This window comes from Nicotiana sylvestris, chromosome 4 (genome assembly GCF_000393655.2).
Source record: "Nicotiana sylvestris chromosome 4, ASM39365v2, whole genome shotgun sequence".
Taxonomy (NCBI): Eukaryota; Viridiplantae; Streptophyta; class Magnoliopsida; order Solanales; family Solanaceae; genus Nicotiana; species Nicotiana sylvestris.
The window spans coordinates 51,119,444-51,138,111 of NC_091060.1; positions in this window are offsets into that span (position 1 = coordinate 51,119,444).

Here is an 18,668-nt window from a genome sequence, read left to right on the forward strand (position 1 = left end):
TCACTATTAGCTGCTCTTAGTTCTCATTGCATACATCATATCTTCTAGTCATTTGCATGAGTTGTACAAAATCACATCTTTGGTAATAACAAATATTTCTGACTCCTAGGTATTTTACCCTTAGGCTCTTTTCTGTCCAAAACTATAGTGACCAATGTTAGGGTCTGACATCTAAACTACATCATCCAACTTGTGGATCCATTTCCAAGAATAAAAATGAAATTGTTCTATGATGTAAAACACATACGGATACACTACCACACAGAAACATGTCCTTCAGAGTATAGCATTATCTGATAAATCACTTTCTGCACCATCCGGCTAGTCTTGAGTAATAATCTAGACCCATAAATTGCAAATATTTTGTTATATCTATTACTTACCTTTTCTTTTAGCACCCATAGGCGTCACTGTATACTCACAAGTCACCAGAGTTTTGATACACTAAAAATTGGAGATTTGGTAACCGAATAACTGATAACTGGCATGTTGAATAACCATAAACTTGCTAACTGAAAGATTGTATAACTGGTTGTTGAGGTAAGCTGATAACCATAAGATATGATAACTGCTTTTATACTTTTTGATAAGGTTATGCTCTAATCTGTACTACTATCCATTGCATCCCACTTTTAACATCCAATCAATTCTCATATTTACCAACCTGTACTCCATAATTATATCCTAATGGGCAATTATCATCTCTAGGACCTTAGGTTTCTCCTGCGTGTCGCTTGGGCATCTAATACATTTGGAATTCGATAGGAAGAGAAGGTTAACTATTGCTCTAAGCTTTATGGCACGATCTAGAGTAGAAAGAAATGAGACAATCCTGGATGTCTTGGTAGTTAACCATTTATATGAGTAGCCGACAAACATATATAAAGGAAACTCCACTGGACATGGCTTCATAGACTCCCTAGGACACTTGAACCTAGTGCTCTGATACCAAGCTTTGTCATGCCCTGGGCTTAGACGTAACACAACACCCAGTGCCTGACTACATGCGACCGAGCGAACCAACTGGCTGGATGAATTAACTTATGATATTATAACATACTGAATGCAGAAGATAAACTAACACATGCTGATATACTAAAAGTCCGAATGATATAAATCAAAATGCAGAAATACTAATACAATTTCTGAAGCATATTTGCAACCAACATAGCTTAACATAAAATACTTGAGATTCTATCTAACTGTTACTCTAGTCTATGAAGCCTCTAATAAAGTACTGAAAACACTGACTGTCTATAAATACTGAAAGACTGTAAAGTAATGATAATGCCCCAAAAGAACTGGGGATCACCAAATCGCTGGTACGAGAATTCTAGCGCTCCGAATCATCAACCAGTAAATCATTACCTGCATCGTGAGATGTAGGCCCGGGGCAAAAGGGACGTCAGTACATTTGAATTGCACTGGTATGTAAAGCAACTGAAAGAAAGAATTATAAATGTTGAAACTAAAACTAAGCTGATAACAGAGAATTGATAATTGATAACTGAAATGATAACTATTAAAACTGAAACTGAAACTGAAATGATAAGTGATAATTGAACTGAACAAAGGAAGTAAAGATATGAATATTCCCTCTTCTGAATGATGAACAACCTATTTATCTGAATAAGCTACGGCCTCGGGCCCAATATATATGTGCACAAGCTACGTCCTCAGGCCCAAGTATACATTTATATAACTACAGCCTCAGACGCAAATATGCATAAAGCATAAACTACGGCCTCAGGCCCAAACATGCATAAAGCATAAACTACGGCCTCAAGCCCAATTATGCATAAAGCATAAAAACTACGGCTTAAGGCCCAAATATAGGTGTTCAACATTCAGGAACTGAGAATTATACTGAAATGCATGATGCTAAAATACTGAACCATACTGAGTTGCATGATACTTAAATGCTGAATAGAGCTAGACTAAGACATGTACTCGTAAACTGATTATGAAAATTGAGACTTCAACTTTTTATGACATGCTAAGTAATCTAGACTGAGACTCATGGGCATCAAACCCAAGTCTATATTGATTACGCACTGATTTCACAACATTCAGAATGAAAGTCATGAACGAGTTACGAAGCTAGAGAATAGAAGTTCTACAACTATTCAGGGAACTAGGCTTAACTATATTTCTGAGGCAATCAGTAACGTCGTAAAACAAACGTAGTGTAGGGAGAATCATTAACATTCCCAAACATAGAGAGTTAGCCTCACATACCTTAACTTCTTGCTCATGAGCGTAATACAACATTCTCCAACCCTTTCCACTTTAATCTATATTAATACAAGTCAAAGGGATTCCATATTAACAATAATATTCATATTTTGGTCACTTACGCATTTTATCAAACACTTGGCGAGAATAAAGCTTCATAGTCCTTATTAATGGTGTCTCTACACCCAATAACCCATTCTCTTGCTCTTAGATAAATTCTAAAGTCTCAAATAGTTATAATCAACATTATTCATTATCACCCATAAGGTAAACAACACCCTTAACCAATAATCAACAATCAACACCCCAAACCTATAATCGTTCATGCCTTTATATCAAACCCACCAACTCATAGCTAATGAACATAGAGTCTATATTCATTAATCCAATCGTATAATCAACTAGAGGGTGAATATACCTTTTTGAAGTTCAATCCCCTTGAATTCGAGTTCTAGGGTTCCTTCTCTCAACAATGATGTGCCAATCGAATATCTAATGATATGGAGGGTTTACCCATGTTAATAAAATGTTGGGAAATTGAAATTAACTTAGAATCACCATTAGAACTTAACTTAGATGGTGGAGGGGCCCTTAAGGAGTTAGATTTTTGAGAGTTTCCCTTTCTAGAGCAAGTTTTTATGTTTTGGGGCTGTGGGGGACAAAGTAGGGCTTTAAAATGACCCCCCAAGTGCTCCCCTGTGCAACTGTAAGCCGGACCATGCACTTGACCAAGCAAAATGGCAGTAACACTGCCACAGGTGTGCGACCGCGCTCGGGGCGCGCACTGGGCGCGCATATTGTGCATTGTTCTATAAAACGCATATAACGTTTTGCACATAGATCCGTTCGGGATCTATAATATATCGTTGGAAAGATATTTCAAAGGCCTACAACATTCAGCTTTTGAGGTTTCCCAAATTGCTTACACATTTTCACTCAATTCTGCTTGAATATGGACCTTTTATAAACTTATTCGATTTTGTCAAATCTTATGCACCTCACTCTCTATCTTAATTCCAAAACAACTATTTTCACCAATCATCCTCTAGGACTTCATATGTCTAAAATATCAAATTAATACATATTTAACATATCCACACCTAGTCCGAATGTACGGGGTGTTACACTACGCGAGTACACCAGAATATCATCAATGAATACAATAACGAACGAGTCAAGATAAGGCCGAAATATGATGTTCATCAAATGCATGAACGTTTCTGGGGCATTGGACATCCCAAAAGACATCACAACGAACTCATAATGACCATATCGGGTCTAGAAAGTCATCTTAAGAATATCTAAGGCCCTGATCTTCAACTGGTGGTACCCTAACCGGAGGTCAATCTTGGAGAACACTCTTGCTCCCTGAAGCTGGTCAATAAATCATCAATACGAGGCAATAAATACTTGTTTTTGATTGTAACTTTGTTCAACTGCCTATAATCAATGCATATCCTCATCGTGCCATCCTTCCTTTTAACAAATAGAACAGGCGCACCCCAAGGCGACACACTAGGCCGAATAAACCTCTTAGCAAGGAGTTCCTGAAGCTTCTCCTTCAACTCCACCGATTCCATACAATATGGTGGAATAGAAATGGGCTGAGTACCCGGTACCAAATCAATACCAAAGTTAATATCCCTATTCGGTGGCTTGCCCGACAGGTCTGCATGAAATACATCCGAAAAGTCCCTCACTATTAGAACAGAATCAATGGTAGGAGTTTCTACACTGACGTCCCTCACAAAAGCTAAGTATGAAAGACAACCTTTCCCAACCATCCGTTGGGCCTTCAACAATGATATCACCCTACTGGAGATAAAATCAGTTGAACCTTGCTACTCAATTCATGGCACACCAGGAATAGCCAACGTCACTACCTTAGCATGATAGTCCAAAATAGCACGACATGAAGATAGCCAATCCATGCCTAATATCATATCAAAATCCACCATACAAAGCAACAAAAGGTCCACTCAGGTCTCTAAATTTAACGACCCGACCGGTTGTTTTGAGCTTTTGTGCTTTGATCGCCAGTTCTCGGGCATGATTTGCCTCGTATGATGTATTATGATTGATGTAAATCATTGATTTTGGTTTTCACGGGAATCAGTATGAATTTGAAAGAACAACCTCAGTTGGAAGCTTTAAATTTGAAAGGTTTCACTAAGAGTTGACTTGTTTGTATATGATCTTGGATCGGGATTTTTATGAGTTAGTTAGATTAGTTGAGTGATTTATGACTTAGGAGTGTGATCGGAATTGGTTTTGGAGGTCCGGAGTAGAAATAGGATTGAATTGGCAAAGTTAGTATTTTGGCGATTTCCGATTGATAGGTGAGATTTTGATCTGAGAGTCAGAATGGAATTTCGAGAGTTGAAATATCTTCGTTATATCATTTTTGATGTGTGTACAAAATTTCAGGTCATTCGGATGTGGTTTGGTTGCGTTTTTGATCGAAAGCGTATTTCGGAAGTTTTTAGAAAATTTAGGCTTGAATTCAATGTGAATTGATGGATTTGGTGTTGTTTGAGGTGTTTTGATGATTGGAATAAGTTTGAATAAGGTTTTAGATGTGTTGGTCCTTTGGTTGAGGTCCTGGGGGCCTCGGGTGAGTTTCGGGTGGTCAATCGGACCATTTTGGAGTTTGGAAAATTGCAGATTTTTGTTCCAGTAGTTTCAGGTATTTTGTCCTTCGCGATCGCGAAGGGGAGCTTGCATTCGCGAAGGGCCGGGTTTCGTAAGATTAGCATTCGCGATGGTCTAGGCCGCATTCGCAAAGGCTTTTGAGGGGATTGCATCGCGTTCGCGAGTAAGTATACGCGATCGCGAAGGAGGTTTTGGGTCTGATGGGTCCGAGGTCAGTTATTCATCGTGTTCGCGAAGGAGCGAACGCATTCGCAAAGGTCAAGATAGAGGAAGCATGGCGTTCGTGACTGGCGTGTCGCATTCGCATAAGGTAAAAATTGGTCAACGTAAATTTGTGCTACGTGAACGCGAGAGGTTGACCGCGTTCGCGAAGAAGGAAAGTCAGGCCTGGGCAGAATGTTTTCAAGTCGTCATATCCGTGATTTTGGGTCTATTTTCACCCATGTCTGCTCGTTTTTGAGATTTTTTGAAGGAAATTAAAGAGGGATTCAAGAGTAATCGACTTGAGGTAAGAATCTTGGTCTTAAAACTCGATTATATTGTAAAATCCACCTAGAAATTCATGGAAAACTAAGCCTAAAATTGAAGAACTAGGGCTTGAGAAAATTGGACTTTGATTTGGGATTTGGAGGACCATTTGGGGTCGGATTTGAGAACTTTTGGTATGTATGAACTCGTGGGGTGATAAGAAATCTAATGATATAAAAATTTCTGAGTTTCAAGATGTGGGCCCGGGGCTCGGGTTTTGCTAATTTTGGGATTTTGATATTTTTCAATTATTTTCGCTTGGGCATTGCTCCCTTAGCATATTGTAATGTATTCGTTCTGATTTTGGATAGACTCGACATGCGTGGAGGCCGATTTGAGGGGCAAAGGCATCGCGAACTAGAGATTTCGCCGGTTCGAGGTGAGTAATGATTGTAAATGATATCCTGAGGGTTTGAAACCCCGGATTCGCACATCGTAGTGCTATATTGAGGTGAGACACACGCTTGATGATGAGCGTGGAGTCGTTTACCATTGGGGATTGTGACTTGATCCGTCCCGATTAATGATTTTACTGCGTATTTGACTAAAACTTATTTGCGATCATTATGTTTTGGGTTGATTGTCATATTTGGGCTTCGTGCCAGTTATTTGAACCCTTCGGGGACTGTTGTTGATATTTCCTCACTGTTTTGATTTTACACTTGAACTCAGTCATGTATTTTCCACTATTTTCAAAACTCAGCCAAATTTATTTCGCTTTAACACTTGAAATGATATTTCCAATGATATTTTTGGGCTGAGCATCATGTTTTACTGCTGCCCGGGGGGCTTATGTGATTTTTGACTGAGTAAGGCCGAGGTCATGTATTGTGAGGATACTTTTGGATCGGGTTGCACGCCGCAACAGTGAGATACTAATTTGATTATGAGGCCGAGGTCCTGAGATATGTACGCCACGAGGTGGCTTGTGATTTATATAAGGTCGAGGGCCTAGATTTGATGCCACGAGATGGCTTGCTCGGCCTGAGATATGTACGCCACGAGGTGGCTTGTGATTTATATAAGGCCGAGGGCCTAGATTTGATGCCACGAGATGGCTTGATATTGCACTTGGGCTGTAAAGGGCCCCTCCCGGAGTCTACAAACCCCCAGTGGGCACCGTCGACAAAATATATGGATCGAGCTGCACGCCGCAGCGATATATGGATCGGGTTACACGCCGCAGCGGTGCTGGTACTGTTCTATGTGTTACTTTATTTCATTTGTTTGCCATTATCTGTTGTTTGTGCTACCTCATGGGATATCCACCCGATTGCCTGGCATTATCTGTTAATTGAGTGTTGTGCTCGAGGGGCGGATTACTGTGCTTATCTGCACTAATTGTTTGTATTCATTTGTGCAACCATTGAGAAAGTCATTTTCAAAAGAGGTTTAAACTGAGCTAAGATGTTTTTTCTAAAGATTTCACAGCTTCACTGCTTTTCTCAAAGGGTTTTGCACTGCTCTATACAACATGATGGTTTGTTTTACGTGATTTCTTACTGCTCAGTTATTATTTACCTTTATTACTCACTGAGTTGGAGTACTCACATTACTCCCTGCACCTTGTGTGCAGATGCAGGTATTTATGCACCCGGTAGCAGGTTTTGGTTGATTAGAGGCAGAGTTATCGGAGTTTAGCAAGGTCGCTTCCGACATTCGCAGCACTGTTTTTCTCCCTTTTGCTCATTATTATTGTTTTGTATAATTTAGACCTTGTAGTTGTATTTACACCCTAATAGATGCTTGTGACTTGTGACACCCCGATTTGGGCTGTGTTTGGGTTTTATTCCGCACTTAATAAAGAAATCTTTATTTGGACTGTGGTTATTTAATTATGCTAAAACTATGTATCAATAATTAACTATTCTGAAAAGGCGAAATGGGTTGGTTGGTTGGCCTTGTCTTCACAAGAGGTGCCATCACGACCGGATCGGGGTTGGGGTCGTGACGCCAAACCCCCGATAGTGATCATACATGACCGATATACGCGGTATACAACAATAATATCGCCCACCAGAGTAGATACACGAATAGATGAAATAAGAGACTCACAAGGCGTATCCAAATAACGAGCAAAATATGATGACACATATGAAAACGTGGAACCAGGATCAAATAACACAGAGGCATCTCTGTGGCAAATTGAAACAATACATGTAATCACAGCATCTGAAGCAATAACATCTAGTCTAGCTGGGAGTGCATAGAAATGGGCCTGACCACCACCTGATCGACCTCCCCCTCTAGGGCGACCCCTAGCTGACTAACCCCCACCCCTAGCTGCCTGAGCGGGTGGTAAAGTTACTGGAGCTGAAGTTGAGGGCTGACTCCTCTGCTGAGATGGACCCCCAAGAAGATGAGGACATTGTCTCCTCATATGCCCAAACTCTCCACACTCATAACAAATCCATGGTGCGGGGGACGGGGACTGAAGGGAACCCGTAGCACCGGGATGACTAGTAGAAGAACCTGGTATGGAAGAGCCCTGAACTGATGGAGTACGGGATGAACACTGGGCTGGAAGGGCACTAAGTGATGAATGGCCCTAATGAGAACTGTGAGAACGATGGCCTGATGATGCCCCATGATGATCTGGGTGAGTTGACTGAGCATGTTTGAATGGACGGCCTCTACCGTGCTGAAACTAGCCTCTCGAAGGAGCACCACCAAAACTACCAGATCCCCGAGACCTCTTGGCCTCCCTCTCATCTCGCTCCTGGCGACGAACTGACTCAATCTCTTGAGCAATATCAATAACCTACTCAAACATAGGAACTGACACCCTCTCTCTGGTCATAAGAATCCAAAGCTGATATGTGAGGCCATCTACGAACCTCCTGATCCTCTCTCTATCCGTAGGAACCAACCAACTACCATGACGAGCTAGCTCTGAAAATCTCATCTCATACTGCGTTACAGTTATATCATCCTGACACAACTACTTGAACTGCCTATGTCGCTCCTCTCTGTGAGACTGTGGCATATACTTCTCCACAAAGAGAGCGGATAACTGCTACCAGGTAAGGGGCGCTACATCAACAGGCCTACGCCTCTTATATGCCTCCCACCATGTAAAGGCAACTCCTAAAAACTGGAAAGTAGTTAACGAGACCCCACTGGTATCCAAAATACCTGCGGTCCGAAACATCCTCTGACACTTGTCCAAGAAACCCTGGGCATCCTTGCCCTTTTCACCATTGAAAGTTGGAGGCTGAAGTCAACCAAACCTCTCCAATCGACGTTACTTGTTATCAGGCATAACTGGTACCACATAATCCTAAGCAGGCTCAACCGGCTGGGCTGGAGGTGCCTCCGGTGTTTGAAGTCCCTACACAACCTGCTCAAGTGTGCGAGCGGCGAGAGTCTGGGTACCTCCCCTGGCCTGAGAAGTAATTGGGCCATAGTAACTGAGACCGCCTAAGCCAGGCCAGTGCACACCAATAGAATCTGGGCTAGGGCCTCTTGAAGGCTTAGAATAACAATCGGCACAGCCAATGTCTGAGCTGGTTTTGCTGGAGCATCCGCAACTAGGACCTGATCGACTGGTGGATCTGCAGGTGCTACCCTAGTTGTTGTGCGGGCTACACCCCTGCCCCTACCATGGCCTCAACTGCGACCTCAGCCTCTAGTGGCCCCAATTGTTGGTACTGGTGGTCGTCCCTCCTGCCTGGTAGCACGTGTCCTCACCATCTGTGAGAGAACAGAATAATAGAAGTTTAGTTACCGGAATCAATAGATTCGCACTATAGGAATTCAAGAATGTGAAGATTTTCCTAAAGGTTCTGCAACCTCTCGAAGATAAGTACAGACGTCTCTGTACCGATCTGCAAGACTCTACTAAATCGGCTCATGACTGGTGAGACCTATGTAACCTAAGCTCTGATACCAACTTGTCACAACCCCAAACTACCCCGGTTGTGATGGCGCCTATCATAGTACTAGGCAAGCCGATTCAACACTAATAACATAAAGTGTCTTTTGTGAATTCATTTTTCTAATCAAATATGATCACAAATCTTTCATTTTAATATATCAAAATACGTAGAGAAAAAATATGCAAATAAATCAACACTTCCCGATCCTGGTGTCACTAGTCATGAACCATTAAAATATAGTCCAACACTGTCTACTCAATACAAGATAAGACTAAAATATATAATACTAAGGATAGGAAAGAAAAAAGCAGGGTTGCAGATGTCGTGCAACTACCTTGATATCTCCGAAAAATACTCTGAAGGCAAAGATCAGCTCTCACTAGGATGCTCTGGCACCTGGATCTGCACACAAGGTGTAGGGAGTAACGTGAGTACGTCAACTTAGTAAGTAACCAAAGTAAATAAAGGTTGAGTACAGTGACGAGCATTTAAATCATATACATAGTCTAACATAGAATCTCAATAGGAATAACAAAGTCCAATCTGTAGTTCAAATTCTGAACATCTCGTAAAAACTCCAGTTTTAATGAAAGTTATTTAAAATATTTGTTCAACATTTTTCAATAGAGGCTCAGTATAAAAGAAGAGTGAAAAGAGTAATTTCATAAACAAGCTCCTCTGGCAAAGTATAACTCATATATATAGCCCCTTGGGCAAGCCTCTCTATCACTCGTGACTCAACTCTCGTCAATCAACACTCACACTCAGCACTCCCGCTCAATAGATATCTCATAATAATAACCGTTGCGGCGTGCAACCGATCTGTAAATATACATATAGTCGATTGTTCTCACTAGAGGTGTGCAGACTCTAGAGGGGTTCCTACAGCCCAAACGCTATATCACTGCGGCGTGCAACCCGATTCAACATATCACTGCAGCGTGCAGCCGATCCATATACATATAAATATCGCAGCGCCGTGCATCCCAATCCATATACATATATATATATATATAATACTCACCATCAGGTCCTCGACCTCTTTCAGCCATCAACCTCATATCCACTTGGGCATTTCAGTGAAAAATAAAAAACTCAGCCCAAACAATTTTCATATATTTGATAGTAGAGTAATGAAACTGAATCAAACAATAAATATGTAAAAATCATGGCTGAGGATATGCTTTTGAATCAAAACAGTGTGAGGATAGTAGTAAAATACCCAGAGGGTCCAAACAGTTTGGCACAAGGCCCCAAACATGGCATTCATCCCAAGTTAACAGATTTATTTCTAAACCACATGGATATCATATAGAGTTTATCAAAATATGCAACTCTACAGTTGTCACAGGACGGACCAAGTCACAATTCCTACAGGTGCACACCCATACGCCCGTCACTTAGCATGTGTGTCACCTCATTTATCAAAATAGTACGAATTTCCGGGGTTTCATACCCTCAGATCTATATTTACAGTCATTACTTACCTCCAACCGGAGGAGACACTTAGTCTCTTATTTGAAAACTTAAGTTGAAAAAGTCAACCAAATGTTGACTTATGTGTAGAAGTTCTCGGATGTAAATTCTGATGGGTCAAATAGCTTTGTTAGGTGATTTTGACTTAGAAGCATGTTCAGAATGCAATTTGGAGGTCCGTGGTAGATTTAAGCTTGAATTGGCGAAATTAGAAATTTGGCATTTTCTGGTCGGCAGTGAAAATTTGGATATCGGGGTCGGAATGGAATTTCGAAAATTGGAGTAGGTCTGTTGTGTCATTTGTGACGTGTGTGAAAAATTTTAGGTCGTTCGGATGAGGTTTGATAGGTTTTTGGATCGGTTGAAAAATTCAGAAGTTTGAAAATCCTTAGGCTTGAATCCGAGAGTGATTTGGTGTTTTGATGTTGTTTTGAGTGTTCCGAAGGTTGGAATAAGTTTGAATAGTGGTATATGACTTGTTGGTACTTTTGGTTGAGATCCCGGGGGCTTCGGGACGATTTCAGATAGTTTTCAGAATGTTTAAACTTGAGAAATTGCAGCTGGTATTGCTACTTCTGTCATATCCTCACCTGCGGATTGGGGCTCGCAGGTGGGAGCTCCGCAGGAGCGGAAAAGAGGCGTAGGTGCGTGGAGGACTGCAAGTACGGCTTAGTAAAGTGCATATGCGATACCGTAGAAGCGCTGAAGTGACCGTAGATGCGAGACCTAGTGAGGTTAAGTGAAATCTATAGAAGCGGATATTTTTCGCAAAAGCAGAAGTGCAGATGCGCATATGGGATCGCAGGTGCGGAATCCCTGGGCAGAAACTATATAAGCATCACTTCGCAAATTTTAGTCATTCTTCCACCATTTTTGGTCAATTTTGGAGCTCCAAGCTATTATTTCAAGACGAAATCAAGTGTTTTCAAAGAGGTAAGCTACTTGGGCTTTGTATCTTGTGTTTATGGTGATTATTCCATTAATTAATCATGAAGTTTAGTGGGAAAATTAGAGAATAAATTGGAAATTCGGGCTTAAAATTGGAGAGTTTAACTTGGGGATTTGAGGGGTCATTTGAGATCCGATTTTGATGATTTTGGTATGTATACACTCGTGAGAGGATAAGGATTCTAGTGTTGTAATTTTTTTATCGGATTCCGAGATGTGCGTCCGGGGGTCGGATTTGGCTAGTTTCGGAATTTTGAGTTTAATTTGATAATTTTCGTGTGGGCTTAGTCCCTTTGGCATGTACTGATGCTATGAGTCTGATTTTGAAAAGATTCGGGACGATTTGAGGCCGAGTCGAGAGGCAAGGGAATTGCGTCACTCCATGACCATTCTGAACATAGAACAACCAATAGGATATGATGAAATACAGTTGAAAAACATATAAATAAGCAAGAATGGGCAGAACGAGACTGTAACTCATGAAACGACCGGCTGGGTCGTTACATATAGGGTTTCTTTTCTCAACAATGGTGTCTCGATCGAATATCTAATGATTTGAAGGATTTACCCATTTTAATAAGGTGTTGGATAATTGAAATTAATTTATCATCATTAGAACTTACCTTGGATGATTGAGGACTTACCTTGGATAATTGAGGGACCTTAGGGGAGTTGGGTTCTTGAGAGTTCCCCTTTCTAGAGCAAATGTACGTGTTTGGGGTTGTAGGAAATAATGTAGGGTTTAAATAAGTGTATACGTCCCAAAAATTTAGGAGGAAATAAAAGTAGCTCAAATAAACATCGTCGGAACGGGACATCATTAGAGGCGTCAAAATAACAGTGCAAGGCACCATTAGAGGTGCCAAAACTATAGTGCCTTACACTGTCAGGGGCGCTAAGGTTAATGCCCTAGACAATACCTTGCACTGTTAGGGGGGCTAAGGTTAATGACCTAGATAGTGCTTTGCACTGTCTATGGCTATGAGTTTCCATGGCCTTGTACTATCTAAGGCTGCGAATTTTTGTGGCCTTGCACTATCTAAGGTTGTAAGACGGAACTCCCATAAACTTAGTCGATTCTATTGATGTTTATGCACCTCACTCTCGGTCTTGATTCCTAAATAACTGTTTTAACCCATACTCAACTCGATAGGACTACACATGTCTATGAAGTAATATTAGTGCTCATTTTTAATGCATCCACAACTAATCCGGATTTATAGAGATTTACAATTCTTTTGAGATATCCACAAATTCAACAGCATTGACATCAATTGTTCTATCAACCTTTATGAAAAAATCTTCCTTGTCCATTTGAGATGCTAACAGAGTATCTTGGAGCTCCATTTTACTCGAGAAGGAGCCAAGCTAATAATTATGGATAATGACAAGGCAATATCAGCTTTAAAACGAATGTTTGTATCGAACTATTAGATATGCAAGTATGTGTATATCTCTATATATACATATATGCTATATATAATTAGATTCAAACTCTTGGCACTTAAGTATTGTGAGTTTATGGTCATCGTCTCACTTTGGAGAAGGTGATAGAAAATGGCAAATCAACTAGTCATGGCTTTCTCTTGCTCGTCCACCCCTTTGATGTATTTTTGTGATGAAAGCATAAATAAATACTTTTTGAGATAAATTAAAGGCTTATTTCTATTAGGATCTAAATAATTAAGTGTCATGTTTAAGCTAACAGAGCATACTTTCAATGACAATAAATTAGACAACAAAAGAGAAATATACCAAAAGAGACACAAACATTTAACGTAGTTAGGTCAATTGGCTTACATCCACAGGCATAAATGAGCAATCCACTATATAAAAGAGAGTGCAAAATATCGAGAGAACAACCTCACAAAGCGACGTACACAAGTTGCAGGATAACACTTGTCTAAACAATTCTTTCCCTAAACAAGAATTCCAAACCCCTTATGGCTATATTGTGGATAAAATCAATTATGGTAAATATGTTTTCCTTACTTCAAAAGATAGTAAACCAAATATAGTAATAAATCAGGACAAACACCTAACAATTCTCCCACATGAACAAAATTTTCTAACAAAATAAACGTGATCATCCTTCTTCATATAAACTTCAACGGGTTGAATATTCATCCCTCAATGGGTTAAACATAATAAACCTCCACCAAAAAGTCTTTATCTCAACATAGGGTAGTACTTCGGTCAAATTTCTCAAGCAAAAGTCATGATCGCACGTCGAATATGCTGCAATTAGAATTGTACATATATTTTGATCATGTCTTCAGCCTCATTATGATATTACTTGTTATGATCGAAATAATCAATTGACATGCGAAAGCTAAAAAACATACCTTTAACAAAGATAAATCTGACAACAAAATACAAATAAAGACAAGCATTTATCGTGGTTTGGTCAATTGACTTCCATCCACAGTTGAAGATGAGCAGTCCACTACGTATATAAAAGATGATATAAATTATCAAGAGAACAAACTCACAAAAAGGCACACATAAGTGAAAAAATAACACTTGTCTCAGAAGTCTCCCCCCCCCCAAACAAAACTCTCAAGCCTCTTATGACTACATTATTAATCCTCAATTTATAGAAGTCCAAAATATTTTTTTCAAGAAAATGACTAGCCAGATAAGGGAGATTTATATTATTTTTTTCGAAAAAGGAAAAAACTAATTATGGTAAATAGGTTATACTTCCTTCAGGATATAAGAAAATCAAATATTGTAAGAAAATCAGGCCAAACACCTAACAATTCTCCCTTGACCTGAATTTTATGACAAAATCAACTTGATCCTCCTTCTTCACATAATCTTCAACGAGTTAAATTTTCATCCTCCATAAAAAAGCCCTCAATATCCACCAAATTGGAGAAGGTACAAGAAAATGGCAAATCAAATGATCATGACTTTCTCTAGACCACCCTTTGATGTATATTTGAGATCTAAGCATAAATAAATACTTGTTGAGATAAAATAAATGCTTATTTTTATAGATTTATTTTGAGTTGAGTTATCCAAATCTAAATATTGTTATACCAAGAGTTGTTCTTACTTCCCTCTTTTAATTTCTTATCTCGATAAATTAAACAACTTGTATTAAGTTTGGGCATTGCAAGATAGAAACAATTGCTTTAATTAGCTTTGTGATTCTGGTCATCAATAAATGTAAATTTTACTTAATCTTTTTGCTTTTTAATATCTCTCTTTTTATCAAAAGAAATTGGCGGAATACCAATAACAAAAAGTATGTAGGAGGGAGACATAAACCCTTTCCCCTGTATAAAAAGGTTCACTATTTTTTTTTATGAAATGACTACATAGAATTGTGATAAAACTCCATTATTTTATAACCTAAAAGAAGGAAATTGCATGCTTATCGAGTTTGAAGAGCCCTCTAGAAACAATAGAAAGATGAGAAATTACCAGTTATGTCCGCCCATAAGTAAGTTGTAACGACCCGATTGATTGTTTCGAGCATTAACAATTTTTTTGGTGGTTTAAAGTTTTGAATAGCTTCATATGATGCATTACGACTTGCGTGCATAGTTGGTTTGGATTTCTATAAGATTTTGGACTGATTTAGAACACTTAGTTCCTAGTTTAGAAGCTTAAGTTGCAAGTGTTGACCAAGTTTGACTTTTAGGTATTCGATTTTGGATCGAAATTTTGATGGTTTCGTTAGGTCCGGATGGTGAGTTTTGACTTAGGTATATCCGAATTTGGATTCGGAGGTTCCTAGGTTGATTTGGCTCAAATTGGTGAAAGTTGAAAGTTTAAAGGTTTGATCCATAGTTTACTTTGTGGTTATCGATGCTCGTTTGGTATTTTGAGCCTTGGAATAGGTCCATATGGTTATATATGACTTGTATATAAAATTTGAGCTCATTTCGAGTTGTTTAGGCATGTTCGACGTAAGTATGGAATTTAAAATTTTGGATTAGTCCATTAAGCTTGAATTGATATGAGATTTGCGGTTTTAATATTATTTTATATGATTTGAGGCCTCGAGTAGGTACATATTCTATTTTGGGATTGGTTGGTATGATATGACAGGGTCCCGGGTGCCCCGGGTGCGCTTCAAATGATTTTTCGGTCTAGTTTACTCATGTTTGAGTTGCTGATGTTCATCGCGATTGTGGATGTGGTGTCACGATCGCGGAGTGTGTTTGGTGGCTGGCAGCCTTTTATTCTTTGCGATGTAGTGTGTAGGTCGCGATTGTAGACCTTGGGGATTTGACGCTTCGTTTTCTCATTGGACAGTATCGATCACATAATGTTTTGTCAGGCTGGGGAAGTTAGGTATTTTGGCCTTTGCGTTCGCGGGAAGGCCTCACATCTGCGTAGGCTTGGGTGGATGATGCACCGCAATCATGTCTCTATGGTCGCGTTCGTGTAGAGGCTTCTGGAGGCAGCTGATGATTGTTCTTCACGATCGCGAAGTATGTCCTGTGATCGCGAATGGGACCACTAGGTAGACTCATTAAATATTTTACTACAAGGGTTTATGTTATTTTATCACATTTTATATCTAGAGCTCGGATTTGGGTGATTTTGGAGGGAATTTTTATGATTTCAATTGGGTAAGTATTTTTTACTCGAATTTGTTTATTATTCATGATTTCAACCTTGTTTTTAGTATTTAATTAATGAATGTAAGTGAAATTTGAGATTTTGGTAAAAATTGATGATTTGAAGGTCTATTTGAGGTCGGATTTGGATGAAATACATATACTTGGACTTGTATCGGAATAGTGTTAGAAATTTGTGAGTCTTATCAGGTTCTGGGGTGCGGGCCTGGGTTAACTTTAGGTTTTATTTTTTATTTTTGTTCAAGATCGAAGCTTTATTGTTTGGGGTTGTTTCATATGGCTATTACTGATGTTATTAAGTTATTTTGGATAGATTCGAGCCGTTTGGAAGTTGATTCATGTGGGAAAAAAATTAGGGTGTTGATTTGACTTGTTTTAGGTAAGTATCATGCCTAATATTATGCGGGAGAATACCCTTAGGATTTAGCCTTGATTTCTTATCCATGTTATGTGAAAAGAGATGTTACATGAGGTGACGAGTGTACACACGAGTTCTATGTGTGGCTTCATGACCGGGTTGTATCGTAGGCTATTAATATGCCTTAATTTGATAAAATAACTTATATAGAACATGCTTACACCACTTTGTGATTTCATGATCATCATAGCTACATTTGGTTTAGCCATAGTCATGCTTTATTGTTGAGAACCCCTCCGTACTTTTACATTATTGTCATGTTCTTGTGAACTTTTATTGGTAGATGAGCTTATGTTATGATAAACATTTGGTATTATTATTTTTATGATATTGTGGCACATGTGAACATGTTGTGTGGATTGAGTATTGTTATGTGATATATAATGCTGACATTTCACTGTTGTTGATTGTATGGACCGATACAGGTAGCTATTGTGATATTATCTGGACAAAGCGATATGGATGACTATTGTGATATTATCTGGGCGGAGCAATACGGGTGGCTATTGTGATATTATCTTAGCGGAGAAATATGGGTGGCTATTGTGATATTGTCTTGGTGGATTAATACGGTGGCTATTGTGATATTGTCTGGGCAGAGCGATACTGGTGGTTATTGTATTTTTTTATGACTTGTTGAAAATGAGCATTTACTTGCATTGAATTTTTGTTACTTAATCTGATGAGTTTACTTCTATTGTTTTCTTCTTTATTTTTGTTGTCAGTCTTTGATTTATTACACATGCCATTTTGACTAGTGGGTATCACATTACTTGAACTTCGTCACTACTTTATCGAGGTTAGTCTTGAGACTTACTGGGCACCAACCATGGCATACTCATACTAAACTTCTACATATTTTTGTGTAGATCCAGGTGTTGAAGGTAGTAGACCCAAGCAGTGAGAGCTTCTTTGATCGTGAGGATTCAAGGTAAAGCTGCTTGATCGTCGCAGTCTCTTAGAGTCCTTTCCTTAAGGAAAGGGCTCCAAGAGACTGTGACGATCAAGCAACTCTACTATATATATATTGTTAGAGCTCGTGACTAGATTACTTGAGCAGACACCCCGCCCCCTGCTTGAGCCAGCAAGAGGCCGGGGCCGTGAGAGGCCAAGGAGAGGCACGTACTACAACTAGAGAACTTGCCAGAGTAGCAGCTGAGGAGCCTGCCGTAGCTTCGATTGGGGAGAATACACCTGAGGGGCCTATTGGTACCCCGGAACTCTAAGAGACTTAGGCACACATTTTGAGCATGTTTGGGACTTTGGTTCATGCGGGGTTGATTCCAGTTTCACTAGCTACCTCAAAGGCTAAGGGGAAGCTCAGACTCCCACCACCCGTACAATTAGAGCAGTCGACGCATGTTTATCAGACACCTGGTGTTGTGCCAGTAGAACCAATGGTTGCAGTTTAGCCCGAAGTGGGGTTAGTTGTGTCAGTTGAAGGGCAAAAGAGTTTGGAGAGGTTTCGAAAGTTCCATCCTCCCCAGTTCAGTGGAGGGCTTTTTGAGAATGCACAATATATTTTAGATCAATGTCACCGCATTCTGCTACTATGAGTGTGGTGGAGCCGAGCGGGGTTGACCTTACTACATTTTAGCTGATGACGCTGGCATATAGATGGAGACAGACTTGTGAGGCAAGTAAACCAGCTGGTGCAACACCACTTACTTGGTACCAGTTCTCTAATTTTTTCATGAGAGAGTTTGTTCCACAAACTCGTAGAGATGAGTTGCACACCAAGTTTGAGCAGTTATGCCAAGGGAAGTATGATCACGTCCGAGTATGCTATGAGGTTTACATAGTTATCTCATCATGCACCTATTTTAGTTTCCACTATTAGATAGAGAGTCCTTAGAATTATTGAGGGACTCGTTTATAGCCTCAGATTCGGGATGGTCGAGGAGTTAGAGACTGAGACTCCATTCTATCAGGTTG